This window comes from Phoenix dactylifera, chromosome 11 (genome assembly GCF_051530095.1).
Source record: "Phoenix dactylifera cultivar Ajwa chromosome 11, Ajwa_hap1_PhDact_Kaust_v1.1, whole genome shotgun sequence".
Classification (NCBI taxonomy): domain Eukaryota; kingdom Viridiplantae; phylum Streptophyta; class Magnoliopsida; order Arecales; family Arecaceae; genus Phoenix; species Phoenix dactylifera.
The window spans coordinates 5,533,361-5,555,178 of record NC_143200.1 but is presented as its reverse complement, the minus strand read 5'-3'; the positions used below and the strand labels follow the sequence as shown (position 1 = coordinate 5,555,178).

At 39.4% G+C, this 21,818-nt stretch overlaps 1 long non-coding RNA gene and 1 pseudogene across 2 annotated transcripts; one reads left to right on the top strand and one right to left on the bottom strand.

The window, feature by feature from the left end:
* Positions 1 to 3,332: 3,332 nt before the first annotated feature.
* On the bottom strand, positions 3,333 to 13,219 carry LOC120111267 (glycine--tRNA ligase, mitochondrial 1-like; annotated as a pseudogene). The gene is made up of 9 exons (XR_016397835.1): positions 13,114 to 13,219; positions 12,282 to 12,508; positions 6,511 to 6,518; positions 6,259 to 6,453; positions 5,902 to 6,126; positions 4,889 to 4,937; positions 4,629 to 4,720; positions 4,147 to 4,553; positions 3,333 to 3,793 (listed from the first exon to the last, which is right to left on the bottom strand). The product of XR_016397835.1 is annotated as a glycine--tRNA ligase, mitochondrial 1-like (transcript).
* Positions 13,220 to 13,932: 713 nt separating this feature from the next.
* On the top strand, positions 13,933 to 21,372 carry LOC149751600 (uncharacterized). Its single transcript, XR_016397792.1, has 2 exons — positions 13,933 to 14,810; positions 15,439 to 21,372. It is a non-coding gene; the product is annotated as an uncharacterized LOC149751600 (long non-coding RNA).
* Positions 21,373 to 21,818: the final 446 nt, after the last annotated feature.

Sequence of the window (21,818 nt, the reverse complement as noted above, 5' to 3'; positions counted from 1 at the left end):
ACACAAAAAAATCACGCGATTCGGAGGCTTCTATCCTGTGCATCATGTAGTCAAGAAACGTATATTGTTTCATGTTCTTTAAGCTGTTATTTTGACCCCTTGATGCATAAGCTAGGGATCTTCAAATCACATGACTTTTAGTATATATGCAGTTTAGAGATAGTAAATCACATCTAATGGCTCAAATTTTTGATGTGGCCCCATCATCTGATCCAGGCCTAGCCAGATTTGATTGGAGATCCATTAGTATATAGCCAAGTCCATCTCTCTCTCTCTCTCTCTCTCTCTCTCTCTCTCTCTCTCTCTCTCTCTCTCTCTCTCTCTCTCTCTCTCTCTCTCTCTGTGTGTATCTGTATAATAGTGAGTTGATCCTTTTGCATCCAACTTTAATTGCAGAGGCATGTTTTGCATGATTCTCCATTCCCTTGTTGTCAATGTAGCAATTGCTTGCATTATCCATAACTGGCATTCAATCGCATGAGAACAAATAATTTTGCCTGGACTTGCATTTAGCAAGAAGAACTTTAATATCATCTTCCTTTTTTGGTATTTTTTATTAAACTTCCTAATTTTAACATATGCATTTCATTGAATATTTTATTGAAAATTGGGTAGCATCCGGAGCTAGTAATTAGGATAGTTTAGAATGACATTTATGCACACCTACATGGTCTTCTCTTGCTTCTGTTTCCAGAAATTTTACCAAGACCTGACTGTTGACACAAAACAACCGGGCTATTCAAATTTTGTAACTCGATATAGGATTGCCTTCTCTCCTACCTTTCTCAATCAAGCCCAAATTATTTTTCATGTCTATTGCTTAGCAAATGTCCACAACTTGTTGATTACACCATATTATTCAACAACCTTCTCAGTTGTCGTGATTTGAGTGAAAAGCCAAGCCAGTCTTTATTGTCGAAGCATAGTAACTAGAAATTTCTGCCTAGTGTTCTCGGTGCACTTCAGAGCCTTTTTGGCATCTCACTGCTGCACTTACTCCTCGTTACTCTAAATATTTGAGATTATTGGTTTCCTTCTCCAGCACCTGAATGGACCTCGACACCTTATCCTACTTTGAGTAATGAAGCCTAACAGAAGATAAGGCTTTTGGAGATGGATTGACACAATATCTTCTCCTTGACTTGCACATGTGGAAGGATATCATGATGTGGTCAAGGAGATTTTTGCATAAATAAAGCCAATATTTCATGCAAGAACAGCATTATACTGCGTATAATATTAGATTTTGGGTTTTGAGTGGCAATATACTGAGTATAATATTTGATTTTGGGTTGTAAGCCATTACTTTTTTTAAAATGCATATTTGCAACAGATCATGTCAATGGGAGGAACTTGAAATATTTTAGATGTTATACCTAATTTCTGCGTGCGTGCATCTGATTTAATCCAGAACTTGGATATATTGTACCCTAATTTATGTGTGTGCCCTTCCTTTTAGTGATATTTCCATTTTGCCTTTTATTGAATATGGGATCCGTTTTGGAAATATGGAATGTTAGAGAAAATCAAATTATGTGAGGCTTAGAAGGTGTCAGAGAGTCCAGGGAGTGCTTTTCTTCTTATTCTTTGTCCGGCAAAAATTGTGCTTTCTCTAATGTATGAAAATTTTGTTACTTCTTTCCAATGTGTATGGAGGAATGACTTCACCAACCATTATCACGTCCAAAGCCCGTCTATTGTTCCAAATTTGAATCTCAAATAGGTTTATTGAAGTAGTGGATATTGGAACTTAGATTTTGATAGAGAAAATTGTTATCTTAGAAGTATCTTCAAACTTCAATATAATCCTCTTTGAAGTAAAAAACGATTCCCATCACTGATGAGGAATCAAGAATTTGGGGTTTCTGTTCGTGAAAAGATATGAAAGATTGGTGGCTGCGCATTAGCAATCTATTTAAGAGTGCTCAGTCAAAGAAAGCCCACTTCTCATTAATCCTTGGGGTATCATGTTTTCATTTGTCATGGGACCAGATTGAGAAAACTTTTTATTTTTATCAGAGGTTGGCTTAGAGTGAATTAGATTTGTGAATGGGTTTTGATGAGGGTAAAACTATCATTTCTGGTGTAGATTGAACTAGAGTTTTCAATGAGTTTTGATGCTTCTGGTTTAGGTTAACATATATCTATCCTAGCGAAGTCATATACATACCTAATAATGAAGTTCCTTCAGAAACAACCTTAATAATTGTATATTGTGTGGGGTATTGCACAAACGGCCATTAAAATGGAACCAACTTAAAAATTTACCATACTAAGAAATAACTACGAAATCACTGAAGACATGATTGGATGAGCGGCATGAGCTATAGCTTAAAACAGACATTCTTGAACACTATCAGGATTTTCTGAAAATAACTTTAAACTAATTTGAGAATCACATCATTACCATTATTTCCAAATGTTTTTCCTATATGGAGATTTTTATTGTTTGGGATTTGCTTGCTATATCAAAGAAGTATTCACACTTGAACTATGGCTGAGCCATGCTAAATCATACACATTCAAGCTTTGTCTGTTATTTAACTGAAAATGACCAAGCTTTTTTTGAACAAGTTGGTTCATTTCCAAACCCTACATTTTCCTGTCAAGGCATGGATCATTTTAGTAGATGTTATGGTAGGCTGCTAATGTGTACGTTGTAAATCATCTAAGAACTGTGTTGAATTCCTAGTTAAGTTGACTCTGAGCAAGAGTGGGGCCTGTATAAAAATCAGTGTTAGTTGGCTAGCTATGAAACAAGGACATGGATATGAGATACGAAAAGGTAGGATATAGATCTGATACAAATATGACGATAAATAAATATCACTTGTTTACATTTGTAACCATATTATATTTGGTAGATATTGATTGTAGTTTAGTTTGTGAACAATTTGACAGTTCTGGATCTCTCCATTTTCTCTGTACAATTTTAGATATTGATCTTTGAATTTTTGAATTTTTTCCTATAATTGTTGTACATTCGAATTTTGATCTCCTGTTGATTTCCTTTTATTGCTCCTGCAGACGCCCTGTGGTCACAACTTCTGCCTAAAATGTTTCCAGAATCATATCCCGGCCAGTATGGCATCCCAGCCAAGAATTAATTCAGCACTTGTTGTTGCTATTCGCATAGCAAAGACCACAAAATTAGCATCAATGGGTAATTCATCACGTGTGTATCATTTTGGGCGCAATGAGAACACACCCAAGAAATAAACTTATAATGATGTATTTTTCTTTTTATTTCAAAATTATATGCATATGAAATTATAGTTTATATTAAATTACTCAAAAGACAAACATGGCAGAATATCGATAAATTAGATTGATTTGTGAGCATAAAATTCCGGCATGGTGCTTGAAATTGATTGTCTAAAACTGCAGTTATGCATAATAGAGTTAATTGATTGTCTAAAATATGCAATCCAAAGAAATGTGAATCCTTCTTTCACGCGAAGGATACAACAACGAACTTAAGAGTATAAAGTTCCAGTAGTTTCAAAATTCAGCAAGATAAGAGATTGCTTTCATCACTTCATCCATCAGAAGCCTCTTCACAACTCATCAGCATGTGTAGTAACGTGGGTTGGGTATTTCCACAGCATATCAAACCATGTGCGTTGCCCATCCGTGACTTCTTTCATAACCGAGGCCACCTCCTCAATGCTTACACGGATCTGTTCCTTGCTGTCCCTCTCACGAATGGTCACACTAGTAGTCGAATCGACAGTTATGGCGAAGGGTACACTAAGCTCATCCGTCCTGGCATAACGTTTCCCTATAGACGTGCCTGTAGAAAACACCAACAAAATCGTAATTTATAAGCAGCGCAGTCTGATGCTGAATCATATGAACCATTAATCCATCAGCACAATCACAACAATCAGTATATTTAAATGTCATGCAATCATCTACTAAATTGTCGATCCACAAACCAAGTTCTAGCTGTCTAAAAGTAAGTTGATAATAAAACATTTGAGAAACCTAACTGTAGAATTAATAGGCAAAAAAAAAGACCATTTTAGAATCCATGGGAAGAGAAGTAACATTACCCGCCACAACCTATAAAATAATGGCATTTCAGAATTCTGACTAAAACCGGAGTTCAGTTAATTATCAAATGCTGATATTTTACAGGCATACCTGTAACATCTAATTTATGTGACACCCGAGCCGCCGTTAGTGATTTAGATATGAGTTTGGCCCCTTCATCAAACTGCTGAGATTTGATTAATGGGAAAACGGTGCACTTAATAGGAGCCACTAGAGGAGGAAAGCGGAACACATTCAACTGTTCATCCTCTTATTTTCTTTGTCTTATATAGAAAGAATGCTCAAAGAGACAGTAGATTATTCGTCCAATTCCAAAATATGGTTCGCTAACAGAGGGGGTAAAAACCCTTTGATGTTCCTTCTTTCTTTCCATACTGATGGATACCATGCTTTTTTTTTAAACGTACAGATTTTCCAAGTGTACAGACTTGGAAGTCCACCTCTCCTTTATCATCCAACGCTTCTTTCATTTCCAGTGCTTCTTTTTCACTCATGGCCTATCCAAAGAGCTTGTTAGAAGCTATAAATGAAAAGGCAAGTAATTAGCAGCATGGAATCTGTGCAAAGGTTACCTCCAATGCTTCAACCACCATTCTTTGGTTACCCTCAAATGCAAGACCTAGTTCTCTTTTTGATGGGGTAATAACCAGCTTCTGAAATTTATTTAAAAAATCAAACAATAAGCAAGTAGAAAATAGGAAAGTCAGTATCTTCTGGACAATAAATAGAAAAAGGGCAACATAACTTCTGCAACCAAGTATGGAGGTCAGTGATTTGCCATTCGACATGTGGATATAGACATAAAAAAAGTGGGAAAGAAAATCCTACCTCCACCTCTCTGAGAACTTCTCATGAGCAACCAGAGGGACACCACTTTTCTCCTGTTGAACAGCATAATAAAATCATCATACTTCAGCATCAATCTACGAACCTTTAATCAGCCGATAGATAAAAACTTGAATAAATAGTCGACAAGAAGAGCTTTAGCGAAAGCTCTGGCAAAAGAATGGCAGGCATAAGCATAAGAGGATTGTCTTTCTATGCAACTAAAAGTAAACAATAGCTAAGATGCGTCTCTAAGATAAGGTTGTCCAAGACATGAAAATAACAATCAACTTTTGAAAAGAGGCACAAAGCCATGAGCTTGTGATGTTCTAAAGAAGCAAATCTGAAGGCCATTTACATAAAAAGGGCACTATCATATATTGGATAACAGAAGGTCTAGTTTCTTATTCAACATTGTTTTCCATTTACTCTTCATAGGTGTGGCAGTTTCTGATGAAGACCAACCCAACACCTGACCCAACTTGCCCAAAATAAACAGGTTTGGTTTCCAGCCCCAGATCCAACAGGTTAACAGAGGTTGAGCAAGCCCTTGAAACACAGTTGTGGATGTTCATAGTTAAGAGAAAAAATAAAAACTACTGAAGAGAAAGTGGAGTAGACACCTCTCCTCAAGATTTATCATATTTTCTTCAACAGTTTAATTTCCTCTCCTCACTCTCAATGCCACACCCTAGACACCTCTTCTTGACCTATCTCATTTCAATTATAAGATATATAACTAACAAGTGAAGTCTAATAGCAGGTCAGGTACAGGTCCCATAATAAATGAGTTGGTATGGGTTTATACTTTTCAAATGTTGTGGGTTGTATGGGTTAAGAGTTTTGATGACGATCCAAATTCAATCCAATCACAATTCAACCAGACCCAATGCATTGCTAACTAGTCCTCTCACTTGTTTAGAACAAGAATAGTTTTGTAAGAGGTGCATAAGATTATAATTCGTCACAATCAGAACTCATCACGGCACTCTTAAGTGCAAACAGGTCTTGATTACGTACCGAATGAGCTCGTAAATCATAAGCAGATCTATCAGCAATCCCAACACATTCAATCCAGCCATAGGAGCATTCTATTTCCGCATCCCAACAGTCTGCAGCATAGTGAGCCATCTCATTTGGCAGATGCTGCCTGAAGCGCAATCTATCTTTGTCAATTCCCAGACTAGTCAAGAAAAGATACACCCGTCCTCTGAAGTAACCAAGTGTCTCATTATTGATTGTTCCCTATACAAAGAAATTAAAACAATGTTTAAAAGAAACTAAACCAAATGAAGAATAGGGGTGTCAAAATAAAATAAAGGTAAAGGAAGAAACGATCAGCACCAGGGTGATAATAAGGAAGCCAAAGAAACCAACCTCTGAAACAGCTTCACCAAGGATCATTGACTTGGCTGATTTCCCAGATAGTTGCTCCTCCCTAGGGAACATCAAAAACTCCAGGTTGGCAACATCAACAAACTTTGGGTGGGATTTGTCCTCAGGATCCACAAAGTGCTCAATCTCAGCTAGTGTGAACTCACGGGACCTTAAAAGACCTTGGCGAGGTGAAATCTACTCGGCATAGAAAATAAGTTATGTCAGACCGACAGTTGAACATAAAACAGAGACCTGTAAGTCTGTAACACAAAAAAGAAATATAAGAGAGTACGCTCATGGTTTCTACAAGCATAACTTTTGAATTAAGGGAACAGCATCAAATATATTTAACTATTCGCCCAAATTATTGCATTTATATTCCTTCAACCGAAAAAAGCACAAAATCAACTCATACTCCGACAAAATATCTGTAACAACCCAGGACCTCACCCAAAATGGCTAGCCGGAAGTTACTATTTGGGTTCCTTGATCCTGTATAAATACCCAAGATCTACCCAGCGAATAACCGATGTGGGACTAAACACACGCCCGCACGGGTCCTCACATACTCCTCCCGTTCAAGTCCTGACGTCCTCGTCAGGCTAAGGATTCAAATCTAATCACAAACACCACGATCGGCTCATGGTTAGCTCCAATAGATCCGTGCTGCAGTGTCCCCTAGTCCACATAGATTATGCGCCGGGATCGCTCTGATACCATTTGTAACAACCCAGGACCTCACCCAAAATGGCTAGCCGGAAGTTATTATTTGGGTTTCTTGATCCTGTATAAGTACCCTAGATCAGTGCCCTAAAAATCATGCAAGGCCTAAGATGAACAAAAATCGGATAATTCCACAGTTAATCACTTAATTCAAATAGATAAATCCAACATGTCCAGATAATCAAATTGGTTCAATTACAAGATCTTCAAATGCTCATCGGCATCAAGGAAAGATAAACTAACTAACTAACTAAGAACTCTGATACTCGCGCTCCGCGCCCAACCCATCCATGTCTATGCATCCTGCAACTCTGGAAAGAGAAAGAAGAAGGAGGGTGAGCTTTACAGCCCAGTAAGAACCCCTACACATCCATACCAACACAATAATAATATGAATTTGAAAACTATGACAAATCGATACACATTTCATGAAATCATAAACCGGCTATCAAAAGACTCAAATAATCAATATAAGTATGTACGTCAAACATCAATGAAAGTCTAGCCACACAAGAATGATATAATATATGATAGCTCATAAATCTTCATTACCGTTTTTAATACTTTTTCTTCAACTTGATCCGGATCAATTATCTTTCTGACTTTGGGCCAAATCTTGGTCACATTTCTCAGCCTGTGGTGGGGCTACCAAATTATCACATTTTCAGCCTGTGGCGGGGCCTGCACATTATAGTTCCACATTTCTAGCCTGTGATGGGGCCTACCAAAGTATCACATTTTCAGCCTATGGCGAGGCCTGCACATTATAGTTCCACATTTCTAGCCTGTGAGGGGGCATGCCAAAGTATCATATTTTCAGCCTGTGGCAGGGCCTGCACATTATAGTTCCACATTTCTAACCTGTGATGAGCCTGCCAAAGTACCACATTTTCAGCCTGTGACGGGGCCTGCCATAATAACGGGATAACCCAAAGTCCATATTTATTCAATCCAATTCACATCCACACATCAATTCTTTTTTTTTCTTTTATTTCCGGCTTTAGACTAACCACAGTCACGTTTTCAGCCCGTGACGGAGCAACCAATATCACATGGTTAGTCTAGAGCACCACATCCATTAGTCCAATTATGCAGGTGTAGGTTATGCGCATGCATGATACCAACCACAAGCGAATACGATCAAAACACAATTTAATATAAAACTAGTTTGCTTCTTCCTTATCTGGATCATAAAACATCATACATAAATAGGTGCAAAAATTATTTATATCATGCAAGATTGGCGTACAAGGATTCTTACACATTGTTGAAAAACTCAAACAGACTAATCACCCGCCCTTACGACGATCTATGAATCAGGATGTGCAGAACCCCGCTCAGCATCCTCTCGTCCAACTATTTGTTCCCCTATAGAATCAAGTCATCATTAAAAATTATCCAAAATATATGACAATCTAGAACCCTCAAAATAATGATCTCCCCATATCCAAGCTTAGAGAGAGAACCCCAACTAGAGAGAGAAACTAGAGAGAGAAGAGTGAAGGGAAAAAGAGGAGAGAACCGAGTGGCTCTCCCCCTCTCTCTCTCTCTCATTCTTTTTACTCCCCATGGGCATGCCCAGCGGCAGTAGCCGCCCGTGGCCGACGACCCCAGCGGTCGACGGCCCCAACGTGGTGCACGCCCGATGACGGGTTTTTGACCCAGCCAGCAATACCTGATTGATTGTTGACTGGTGGCATTGCACTCGGCCATGCGCCACTCCCGGCGACGTCGGCCGAACGTAAGGGGGGAAAAGACCGAATAGAGGTTCGGTTTCTCCATCAATCCAGCAGCTTACTGGCTGTAGTTCCAAAGAAATAATGGTCCAAAGACAAAGGAGAAGGAGGAGAAGGTGCTCACCTCGCCTCCAGCAAGCCCGATGGTGAACAACCCAAGTTTCTCACAGATCTCCTTTTTTTATGTGAGGACTCATGCGGGCGTATGTTTAGTCCCATATCGGTTATTTGCTGGGTAGATCTTAGGTACTTATACAGGATCAAGAAACCCAAATAATAACTTCCGGCTAGCTATTTTGGGTGAGGTCCTGGGTTGTTATAAATGGTATCAAAGCGGACCCGGCCCATAACCTATGTGGACTAGGGGACACTGCAACACGGATCCATTGGGGCTGACCACGGACTGATCGTGGTGCTTGTGATTAGATTTGAATGGATTTGAACCCTTAGCCTGACGAGGACGTCAGGGCTTGAACAGGGGGAGTATGTGAGGACTCGTGCGGGCGTGTGTTTAGTCCCATATCGGTTATTTGCTGGGTAGATCTTGGGTACTTATACAGGATCAAGGAACTCAAATAATACCTTCCGGCTAGCTATTTTGGGTGAGGTCCTGGGTTGTTACAATATCAAAAATCAATATGGGAGAAACAAGATCTGGTGAATAATAAAGCGAAGCCTTGCCACAAAAAAAACTGATTCACTTTTCCAACATTACAGAGGGAACATGTCTATTTTAGAAAATGAGGAAACAGTGCAATCATTCATTCAGTTCTTTAAACTGACAGTTATATCACAAGAAACAAGATAAAAAATGCATTAAATTTTCAACCAATCCTCAGCTAATTCAGTAAAATTTGATAATGATTGTTTACGCCAAGAACTTTTGGTAGGAAGCTTAAATCAAGAACTAGGTTGGTTTGTGATCAAAACTCAGTTGCCTTCTACATTCCCTCCTTCAAGATATGCCGCGGCGTCGCCGGCCTCTACGACTACGGCCTCCCTGGGTGTGCCATCAAGTCCAATGTCCTTACCTTTTGGCGCCAAGTAACGCCATCAAAACCTTAGTTGTTGAGGAGCAGCGCTTTTACAAAATTGTACTTTGGAGAACGAAGCTCCAGCAAGTCGATCGGCTAACTCTGAGGTTGGAGAGAACTAAATTTAATAAAATACCTGAGGTGTGTAAGTAGTAATCTCCTCTAAGGATTACCTATAAGAAGTCCGTTTGCCAGAAAATTTTCGGCAGAGACCCTCTGACGCTTAAATCAGAATAAAGAGACAACAGTATGAAAGGGAGAATTCTTTGCAGAGTAGAGTTCTTTTGATCAGCTTAGTTGATGGCTTTTGGACTGCCCAGATAATGGCCAGCTGCACATTTACAATGCAGGAAACGTTTCGTATGAGCAGCATACGGCGTGGTTCATGCTGATCGTACGTTGACAGCAGTATTGCCATAACTGCTGGTCTTTATTAGCATATGTAGTATGGCTCCGTTGATTTTTCCGAAGTTTATCACCTTAGTTTATACCGAAGTAAAGAAGGTAGGTTTAATCCGAGATTGAGATGTCCAATATTTTCTACATCACTACCAACCATAATCTACTGTATAAGTGATTAATTGCCAATTTGTTCTTCCCCTATGTATCAGGTATAAAAAACTTCAATACTTGATCGATGCATCATAATTTACACAATTAGTTGGTTTGGATGTAAACAACAATTATATGATATGAGGCCAAATTACAAATGATTTTATCCTCAAGTGTTGGACGTGAGGCTACCAATTTATGGTCGTCGCACTTTAATTTTAGACTTAGACAATGATTAAGATGTTTGGTGTTGTGTATAAATTATCATGTGCATTGTGCTATGTTAACTATGGCTTTAGCATCATTCTTGTAATGTAAATTGATTCTGAATTCTATTGAATCTAAGTTATTATATTCATGACTTTTGGTTATTCATCGATTTAGATTTACAATATGTTTTTACACATTGGTGGATGGATACAAGTTATTTGTGATCTGATTATTTATAACAAAATATTAATATTTAAGAAAAAACATTAAGATAATTTTATTTTTGCTATATATCATGAATATATGACAAGATGATAATAAATCTAACAATAATACAAATATCATATATCAGTTTACAAACACTTTGACATTGAATATATGTTTAAAACATTATATGCCTTATAATATGGTGTAATTGTGTTGATAAGGAAAACAATAATATTATTTTATATTACAAAATTATTATACAAGTAACATTATATTATCATCAATACAAATTATAAAATATAATATAAAGTAATTATACATCATTAGTAATATTATAGTGATATAATAAAGTAATTCTTATTGAAAAATCTCACTTCCTTGCAGCTCAACCTATGTTTATTTTGATAATGAAAACAAACAAGAAGCAAACTGAGTCAGTTGCAATGATTTAAGATGGAGCGAGTTCAATTACGTATAAAAAATAGACGCCAACTTGGGTCGCAGTTCTTGGTCATCTTGGCTTGCAACCGAGCCCACTGAGCCTGAATGCCCCCCCAAGAGTCCAACGGTCCACTCGAAAACCATAAAAAAGATCTAATGTTGGGGTAAAAAAGTCTCTTCACTCCCTTTATGAGCTTCCGCACCCTATCGTTCTCCACCATTTCCAGATCCCTAACCCCATCCAAAACCCTCCTCCCCTCATCCTCCTCCGCCGCCTCCTCTCCGCCCTCTCCGCCGCGCCGAGCCCCTAGCCGACGGCCGCCACCGAGGACTCCCTCCGGCGGGCCCTCGCCGAGAAGCAGACCGCCGTCGACGCCCAGTCCGAGGTCGTCCGGGCCGTGAAACACACCCTTTTGATTCGAAAATCATTCTTTGTCGCGAACATTCCTCTCTACAGATGCTTGTACTTCCCCAACTATTGACCCCTTGCCGAGTGCCGAGGAAAGAAAATCTGTCAAGCAAGGACGAGATTGATGCCGTCGTCGAGGTCCTCAAGGCCCTCAAGATCGAGCACGGCGCCGCCGCGAAGCGACTCCAGTCCGCCGTCAGCAGCAAGGGCGACGGCAGCAGCAAGGAGGCGTCTACGACTACGGGCCCCCTGGGGCGCCGTCAAGTCCAATATCCTTGCCTTTTAGCGCCAGGTAACACCGTCAAAACCTTAGCCCTTTGAGTAGCAGAGCTTTTACACAATTGTACTTTGGAGGATGAAGCTCCAGCTAGTCGATCCGATCCAGTTCTAGTGAGATTTTTTAGTGGAGCGATTCTGTAAGAAATAGATAAATTTCAGGACGGAAAAAAAAGTTCCCCCGATCGTGTGTCTAAAATGCTTGTAGGTGATACTTAACTTTTAAACAAATTTCTATAACTAGTACTTGATAATTAGATTTTTTTTCTTTATATTTAATATTGCATCAGTGGAAGCTTGCAACGATATTTAAACCCTTACATTCAGCAACAATGGTGATCATTGTTTGGGAATTTATCTTTACATTTGATTCTTTTTCCTGGTATCAGGCGATCTGATATCATACTCCTTCAGCTTCGCCCCTAACTCTTTAGCAGAAAATATCGTCCAACATCGAGATGACATGCTTGAACTCTGCAGCCTTATCAGGCGATAATGTGAGGTCCTTCTCGAGCTTCCCCTTGCAATAGTCTTTGAGTAAGTGATCGGCACGGTAGCACGCCCCAGTCTTCTCATCCTTCACCATCAGGTCAGTGAATTTATCCACATGACCGATGCCTTCAAGACTATCTCAGGCGTGACACAGGGACAACACACAAGTGCTACAGAAACAGATCAAACATATTATTGTAGCATTTTGTGGACTAGCAGTTATGTTTTGCCTTCAAAATAAAATAGTGTTCAAACATATAATTAAGCATTCGATCCATGAGAAATGATATGCTCTTTTCAAAATTAAACAGCATAAAACGAACAACTCATTCAAACTACGAGAAAAAAGATGCAGCGAGCAGTATATACTAGCAAGAAGAATCAAATGTAAAGATAAATTCCCAAACAATGATCACCATTATCGCTGAATGTAAGAGTTTAAATATCGTTGCGACTGATGCAATATTAAATATAAGAAAAAAAAATCTAATTATTAGGTATTAGTTATCGAAATTTGTTTAAAAGTTAAGTATCACTTATAAGTATTTTAGACACACGATGGGGGGAACTTGTAAAATCCCAAAAAATTAGTTTAACGTAGCCGCAACGAATACATGGAGGAACAAGATGTCTTGAAATATATCTATTTCTTACATAATCGCTCCACTCGAGAATCTTAGTAGAACTGGATCGGATCGACTTGCTAGAGTTTCATTCTCCAAAGTACAATTTTAAAAGCTCTGCTTCTCAACGGCTAAGATTTTGACGGCGTTACCTGGCGCCAAAAGGGAAGGACGTTGCACCCAGCCCCAGGAGGCCCGTAGTTGTAGAGGCCAGTGACACTTGAAGGAGGGGATGCAAAAGAGCCTCCTCTCGAGCATGTTCACGATGGTCTGCCGAACCGCTTCCTTGCTGCTGCCGTCACCGTTGCCGCTGACGGCAGACTGGAGTTGCTTCGCGGTGGCGCAGTGCTCCAACTTGAGGGCCTTGAGGACCTCGACGGCAACGTCAATCTTCTCCTTGGAGACGTCAAGGCGGGCCTTGAGGACCTCAGACTGGGCGTCGACGGCAGTCTACTTCTCGGCGAGGGCCTACCGAAGGGAGTCCTTGGTAGCGGCCTTGGGCGAGGGTCGCGGCGCAGCAGAGAGGAAGGGGAGGAGAGTTTCGGATGGGGTTAGGGATCTCAAAATGGTGGAGAATGATAGGGTGCAGAAGCGCATGATGGGGAGAGGAGAGACTACTGGGTGGGCTCAGTTTGTGAAGACCCGAATTGGGCCCATCCTAGGGCCCAACGAACTAAAGTCGGCAAGGAGTGCCGACTTCAGTTGAGTCATCGTGGTCTCCCCACGATGACCACGCCGGCCGAACGGCCAGCGGGATCTCCGCACACCACCCCTCCCCCTCTTCCCTCTTCCCTCTTCCCCTCTTCCCTCTCCCTCTCTATCTCTCTCTCTCTCCCTTTCTCTTTTCTCTGAGAGCCCATCCCTTCTCCTTCTTTTCCCCTCTTTTGAGAAGATCGCCGGAGCCCGTCGTCGCCGGAGCCGCCATCGCCGCCGGGGAAACCACTCGTCGACGACCGGAGGTGAGCAAGACAACATGGATCTATTTTTTTTGTGGATTTAAGGGAGAGAAATGATGGGGGATCAGTCGGTTTCACTTTCCCTGTTTCGGAGGAAGTTTTTGATGAATTTCGGCCGGCCGACGGAGGCCGGCCGGGGTCAATCCGGCCGAAACGAGTTCGGCCGGAGGTGGGTGAACGGGGGCCGGGCTTCCAGCCCCGGTCTCCCTCTCTTTCCTCCCTTTCTTCCTCTCCTTCTTCTCTTCTTCTTCCTCCGCTCGGCTTGTGACAGTGGGATGGCCGACAGCGGCGGGCCGAGCGCCGCCGCCAAGGGCCGACCGGAGCCACCAGCCACCCCCCCTTTTTCCTTTCCCTCTTCTTCTTCTTCTTCTTCTTCTTCTTCTTCTTCTCTTCCTTCTTTCTTCTTCTCTTCTTCTTCTTCTTCTTCTTCTTCTTTATTCGGCCTGGGTGTTTTTCCTCGCTTTGAAATCTATGCTTTATTTGGGAACCAGATCTTGAACTGGGTTTATATTGTGAACCGGTTCCACCTATTTCATGAATGGGTTTTGTTATGGTCTGATCAGACCTGGTTTGGGTTGGGCTAGGGAACTGTTTTTGGGCTGAGTTGGGCCTGATTGGATCTGTGGGCTGGGTTGGTTTGGGCCCGAGATCTGATCTGGACCTATAATCTGGTTTGGTTCAGTTGGGCCTAATCTGTGTTGGGCCACAATTGGTTTTGGGTTAAAGGATTCTGATTTTTGGGATTTAGTCTATTTATTCTTGGATCTTTGAACTTAGGAATTTAAGGGATTGGAATTAGTTTAAATTATGTTTCTAAATTAATTAAATAATTAATATTTATGTTTAATCAGGGGTTCGTGATATCTGTGACAGGGATTTTTAAGCGAACCCAGGTAGGTGACTTATTGCTTTAAAGTAGAATTTTAACATGTATCTTGCATATGTTGATTTATTAATTTATTATTGGCATTATTGTTAGATTTAGAATTAAATATTTAATTTCATAAATTGTTATGTGCTTTACTGTTGGGAGTATGATTATGACTTTGATATAGAAAGTTGATTTATTGATTTTTAAAATCCGCGTGACTATAGTCTAGGCCCCGCCAATGGGATGATACGTTGGCCCTGTCGACTTGTACTGAGGAACTAGTTCCGACACCGCGACCACCGGTGATAGAATAGTGGCGGCACAGGGGTGCATTTTGCTCTTCGGAGCGGCTCAGTGGAGCGTGAGTTTGGCACCAGGGGGTGCGGCACAGTGGTGCGTTGGCTCAGTGGAGCGGCTCTTCGGAGAGTTGTATTGGCACTTCGGTGTAACCATGCCACTGGGTGATGTGGTCGTAGTCATGCGGTTGAGTTATTTTGAGTCTCGGATTGGGTTTACAGATTATTGTGTGGATTTTTGGATTTATGTGTTTAGCTGCTTTTATATGCATTATGACATGTTATATGATGACTTTATTGCATGATGTCGCCTACTGAGCTGTTAGCTCACTCCTACCATTTACATTTTTGCAGGTGATGATATATGATTATGGGGATTACGGGATAGAGTGATCATGATGTAATTAGCTAGTAGATATGAACTTTCTTTTGACTTATGTATATATGGACATTTGAATTGAAAGTTGGAATTTATCTTTGTTTAGCTATTGATGTGGAATCTGATCAATCTGCCTTGCGTGCCTGCGGGGTCCGCCCTGCAGGTGCGCGGCGTCTGCTCGCGCCCCGGGCCCCCGGGTTCGGGGCGTGACAGATTTATTGGTATCAGAGCTTAAGGTTAAAGTATCCTAGGGTTTAGGTTCAGGTAAGTGTGAGTGGGGAATTATGATAGAAAAACTATCAAAGCCTTGGTTTATAGTCACTTGAGATTGTAACATAAATGATATTATAACCTACGGCTTAAGACCACTAGGGACTGTAGGCTTAATGGCATTAGAGTTTGACGTTTAAGATCATTAGGGATTGTGACATAAATATATCATAGCTTAAGGTTATGATCAATTGGGACATGACAATTATATTTGGTGCTTAAGGTGTAAGATCACTGGGCATTGTGATAAAATGTATGCATCGGGTCTGGTTTTCGATGAGTGTGGAAGGAAAGTATAAATTATCTTGATCATGATAAGAGAGGTTTGACCTAAGATAAGTGTAGGAAAATTAACAATGGCATACCGGTTATACCATGTTCAGATATTATTTAAACGACTTGGAAGTTCAAACTTGATATGGGTTGTAATATGATCGTACTTTTGGTTTTGCTACTAATTATCAGAGTGTGATTTATACATACATCTTCCGTATCATTGGAGTGGGCTAAGAAAGATTTTTTGTAGTATTAGTGTAGAATGTTTTCGAGGTTAAATCTGTATGGAGATTATATTTGGATTTGACATGTTTGAATATTGTAAATCGGCATATTTCTATTAGTGGATTAAATTCTTAAGGCCATATAGTATGCAAATTGGTGGAGTATTCTAATTATTTGAATTTGTATATTTGGATTGGGCTACTAAATTTTTCTTATAATTGTTGGAGACCATTGGATGTGTTAACTTAAACTCAAGTCAAGGTTTATGACCTAACTAGAAATCTTTGTCATTGTAAAATACAAAATTGAGTAGAAATTTCGATTTTGAGATGCTTATGTGAGTTATCATGGGTAGCATTAATCATAGACATTAAGGATTTTGGTAAAGAAGGATTTGGAAGTTGATAGAGTTAATTCCTACTCATAGTGATATTGGCTCAACAGTTCTAACCCATTGAGTTTGAGGTAAATTCTGTTGGAAGGAAAATCAATGTAGATTTTCTAATTAAATTGCAAAGAGAATACAAGAATTACCCCTTTAAATTAAACCTAGATATTTTGGATTCTAAAAAGGTTGTGGAGATCACATAGTGACCTTAAATTTGACTAAAGGATCGGGGGTTAGTTATGGTATGTACACTCTATATAAATTGAGGACAAAAAGATCTAGAGGTTTTGCTCTAGTTCTACTTGAAAATTTGAAATTTGGAGTTTCTTAGTTTCAATGCAAAATGATACTTTAGTCAGAAATCATTTTGTGACTTTAGAGAATTAAATGAATTAAATCAGAGAGTGCAGCGGAAGTGTGGTGGTTTGACTTATTTTGAAACTGGTTAAGATCATTAATATTTGATCTAAAAGGCATTTATTTGCTTTTGTTATTGATAAATTTGAGTTAATTTATCATGATTTTGAAATGCTAAAATTAGAATGCAACCTAATTATGGTCGTAACCGAAGTGTGAATGAGCTATTCTGAGAGTTTTCTTTGGTAGAGCAATTTGTATTTCAAGTTATGATTAATTAAATTTTGACTAAATTAAGCGAAGGAATATTAATCATGAGATATTATTGTGCAATATAATTATTTTGGAAGTTTAACTTGATATCAGGCACTGTGGATATTGCTTCTAGTTGAAGTTAATTATTTTGGTAGCAAATTAAGATTCATCTATAAAAAGATGTTTAAAGCTTGGACTAGAAAATATTTATTGAAATCTGTATGTGGATCATGCATGGAACTCGTATATAGAAGGAAAATATACTTGGGGATGAGACTTAAGAATTTTTATTTGGCTCTACTTGAGACTTGAAACAATTAAGATTGATATTTTGATGGAAAGTCAATTAGTAAATCTTGAGAATATTGGTGGATTAAAATATTTTTGGGTTAGTCGAAAATAGGACTTGTTGATTTGGAAAAGTTCTTGATGTTTTTCCTTGTTAAAAAAAAAAAAAAAAAAGATCATTGGAAAGTATAGTTCTTTGGATTTTGATCGATATGGATATCATTGTGTTATTAGTAGATTCTCTAAGTCTAGTAGATTTACAAGATCCCGAAATGTTTGCAGTACTGCAAATAAAAAATATTTTACTTATTTGAGGAGTTGATCTCAATGTAAAATCATGGAGCTTATATCTTGGTGGAATTTCTTGTAAATCTTTGAACCAGATTATTAGATTCTTGTAAGTTAAATATTTATAAATCAAGGCTATGAGTTGATTGTGGATTTTGTATCACCATATGAGAAATGCAAGTGGGATTTCATGAGAGGCCCAAATAAGTTTAGCCTAAAAGAAAAGATTCAGAATGATTAAGTAAGCTCCTGATTAGGTTAATCTAGAATCTTTTAATTATCGAAGCTTAAAATAAATATCAACATGTATAATGGAATTGTCAAGGGAAACTAGAATTGGCTTAGTTCAAATTTGGATCTAGAATATGATTACTTGATTATATGATGGTACAAATACGACAACTATCTCAAGGGTTAATAATGACCTAGTGAACTTGGAAAGCAAGGATAAAATTTTGCTTGGATATTATAAAAAAAATGTTGATGATCTGAGATCATTAAGAAATTTTGGAGAATATTGATCAGAGTTACGCAGCGAAAGTATGATGGATTGAGTCAATCTAAACTGGTCAAAAATATTGACTGAATTTTGGTAACATGTTATTATGAAAGACTATGTTGTTCAATGATGAAAGATTTTGTTGATTCTCAGGTCAATCATGATATGATTATGTTATCTCTTGGATAGAATTTGCTATTTTTGGATATGCTAAGAGAATAATAATAATAATAATAATAATTTGAGCGTATCATGACTCGGGTTAGTTGATTGTTGGCCAAATATGGTCTAATTTGTTAAGTATCTACATAAACCATGCATTATTTGCTCCCATCTTATAGGTTTAAGTTAAAAGCTTCGTGGCATATTGAATCATGGTATCAATACTTTGCCTTCTCAGACCTGCTCTTGTGATTTGATGCAAATCATCTTTGAGATAGACCGTTGCTATCTAATGATCATAAGTACATGTTCATTTTGTGAATTACATTTCTAGCCATTTAATGATTTGACTCTAAGGTTGGCCATTATTCTTTGAGGGATCAACACACTACCATGAGAAGTGTATGAGATCTATTTCATTTCAAGTTCTATCCCAAACACAACTACTTTTAATCAATCCTGTTGTGAATCGATCCTGATTCGATCTCGAGTAAACATGCATCAAGATGATAATTTCAATCTGAGATTTCAGTCAGTCATTTATCTAGTGCTAATCTTACGAGTTTATATGAAATTTTTGCTAATTGATTTAAAGTTATCTATCACACTGATTTTGATCGAGAAGAATAAGATCTTGGATTTATATTACTCAATGGGCTGAGCATCTGAAAGGCCTAGATCTCTTTAATTTCGAGGACGAAATTTCTTTTTAGTTGGTTAGAGTGTGAAGACCCGAATTGGGCCCATCCTAGGGCCCAACGAACTGAAGTCGGCAAGGAGTGCCGACTTTAGTTGAGTCATCGTGGTCTCCCCACGATGACCACGCCGGCCGAACGGCCAGCGGGATCTCCGCACACCACCCCCCCCTCTTCCCTCTTCCCCTCTTCCCTCTCCCTCTCTATCTCTCTCTCTCTCCCTTTCTCTTTTCTCTGAGAGCCCATCCCTTCCCCTTCTTTTCCCCTCTTTTGAGAAGATCGCAGGAGCCCGTCGTCGCCGGAGCCGCCATCGCCGCCGGGGAAACCACTCGTCGACGACCGGAGGTGAGCAAGACAACATGGATCTATTTTTTTGTGGATTTAAGGGAGAGAAATGATGGGGGATCAGTCGGTTTCACTTCCCCTGTTTCGGGGGAAGTTTTTGATGAATTTCAGCCGGCCGACGGAGGCCGGCCGGGGTCAATCCGGCCGAAACGAGTTCGGCCGGAGGTGGGTGAACGGGGGCCGGGCTTCCAGCCCCGGTCTCCCTCTCTTTCCTCCCTTTCTTCCTCTCCTTCTTCTCTTCTTCTTCCTTCGCTCGGCTTGTGACAGTGGGATGGCCGACAGCGGCGGGCCGAGCGCCGCCGCCGAGGGCCACGGTCGGCCGCCGAGGGCCGACCGGAGCCACCAGCCACCCCCCCCCCCCCTTCTTCCTTTCCCTCTTCTTCTTCTTCTTCTTCTTCTTCTTCTCTTCCTTCTTTCTTCTTCTCTTCTTCTTCTTCTTCTTTATTCGGCCTGGGTGTTTTTCCTCGCTTTGAAATCCGTGCTTTATTTGGGAACCAGATCTTGAACTGGGTTTATATTGTGAACCGGTTCCACCTATTTCATGAATGGGTTTTGTTATGGTCTGATCAGACCTGGTTTGGGTTGGGCTAGGGAACTGTTTTTGGGCTGAGTTGGGCCTGATTGGATCTGTGGGCTGGGTTGGTTTGGGCCCGAGATCTGATCTGGACCTATAATCTGGTTTGGTTCAGTTGGGCCTAATCTGTGTTGGGCCACAATTGGTTTTGGGTTAAAGGATTCTGATTTTTGGGATTTAGTCTATTTATTCTTGGATCTTTGAACTTAGGAATTTAAGGGATTGGAATTAGTTTAAATTATGTTTCTAAATTAATTAAATAATTAATATTTATGTTTAATCAGGGGTTCGTGATATCTGTGACAGGGATTTTTAAGCGAACCCAGGTAGGTGACTTATTGCTTTAAAGTAGAATTTTAACATGTATCTTGCATATGTTGATTTATTGATTTATTATTGGCATTATTGTTAGATTTAGAATTAAATATTTAATTTCATAAATTGTTATGTGCTTTACTGTTGGGAGTATGATTATGACTTTAATACAGAAAGTTGATTTATTGATTTTTAAAATCCGCGTGACTATAGTCTAGGCCCCGCCAATGGGATGATACGTTGGCCCTGTCGACTTGTACTGAGGAACTAGTTCCGACACCGCGACCACCGGTGATAGAATAGTGGCGGCACAGGGATGCATTTTGCTCTTCGGAGCGGCTCAGTGGAGCGTGAGTTTGGCACCAGGGGGTGCGGCACAGTGGTGCGTTGGCTCAGTGGAGCGGCTCTTCGGAGAGTTGTATTGGCACTTCGGTGTAACCATGCCACTGGGTGATGTGGCCGTAGTCATGCGGTTGAGTTATTTTGAGTCTCGGATTGGGTTTACAGATTATTGTGTGGATTTTTGGATTTATGTGTTTAGCTGCTTTTATATGCATTATGACATGTTATATGATGACTTTATTGCATGATGTCGCCTACTGAGCTGTTAGCTCACTCCTACCATTTACATTTTTGCAGGTGATGATATATGATTATGGGGATTACGGGATAGAGTGATCATGATGTAATTAGCTAATAGATATGAACTTTCTTTTGACTTATGTATATATGGACATTTGAATTGAAAGTTGGAATTTATCTTTGTTTAGCTATTGATGTGGAATCTGATCAATCTGCCTTGCGTGCCTGCGGGGTCCGCCCTGCAGGTGCACGGCGTCTGCTCGCGCCCCGGGCCCCCGGGTTCGGGGCGTGACACAGTTGCAAGCCAAGATGATCAAGAACTCCGACCAAAGTTAGGGCCTATTTGAACTCGCTCCATCTTAAATCATTGCAAGTTTGCTTGTTTGTTTTCATGCGATTTAATATCCAGTATGTAATCAAAATAAGTGTAGATTAAGCGGCTAGGAAGTGAGATTTATCAATAAAAATTAATTTATTATATTCCTATAATATTACTAATGATGTATAATTACTTTATATTATATTTTATAATTTGTGTTGATGTTATATAATGATACTTGTGAAATAATTTTGTAGTATAAAAAAATATATTATTATTTTCATTATCAACACAATTATACCATATTATAAGATATATAATGTTTTAAACATATATTCAATGTCAAAATGTTTGTAAACTGATATATGACATTTGTACTATTGTTAGATTTATTATTATTTTGTCATATATTGGTGATATATAGCAAAAGTAAAATTATCTTAATGTTTTTTTTAAATACTAATATTTAATTATAAATAATGAGATCACAAATAACTTGTATCCATCCACCAATGTC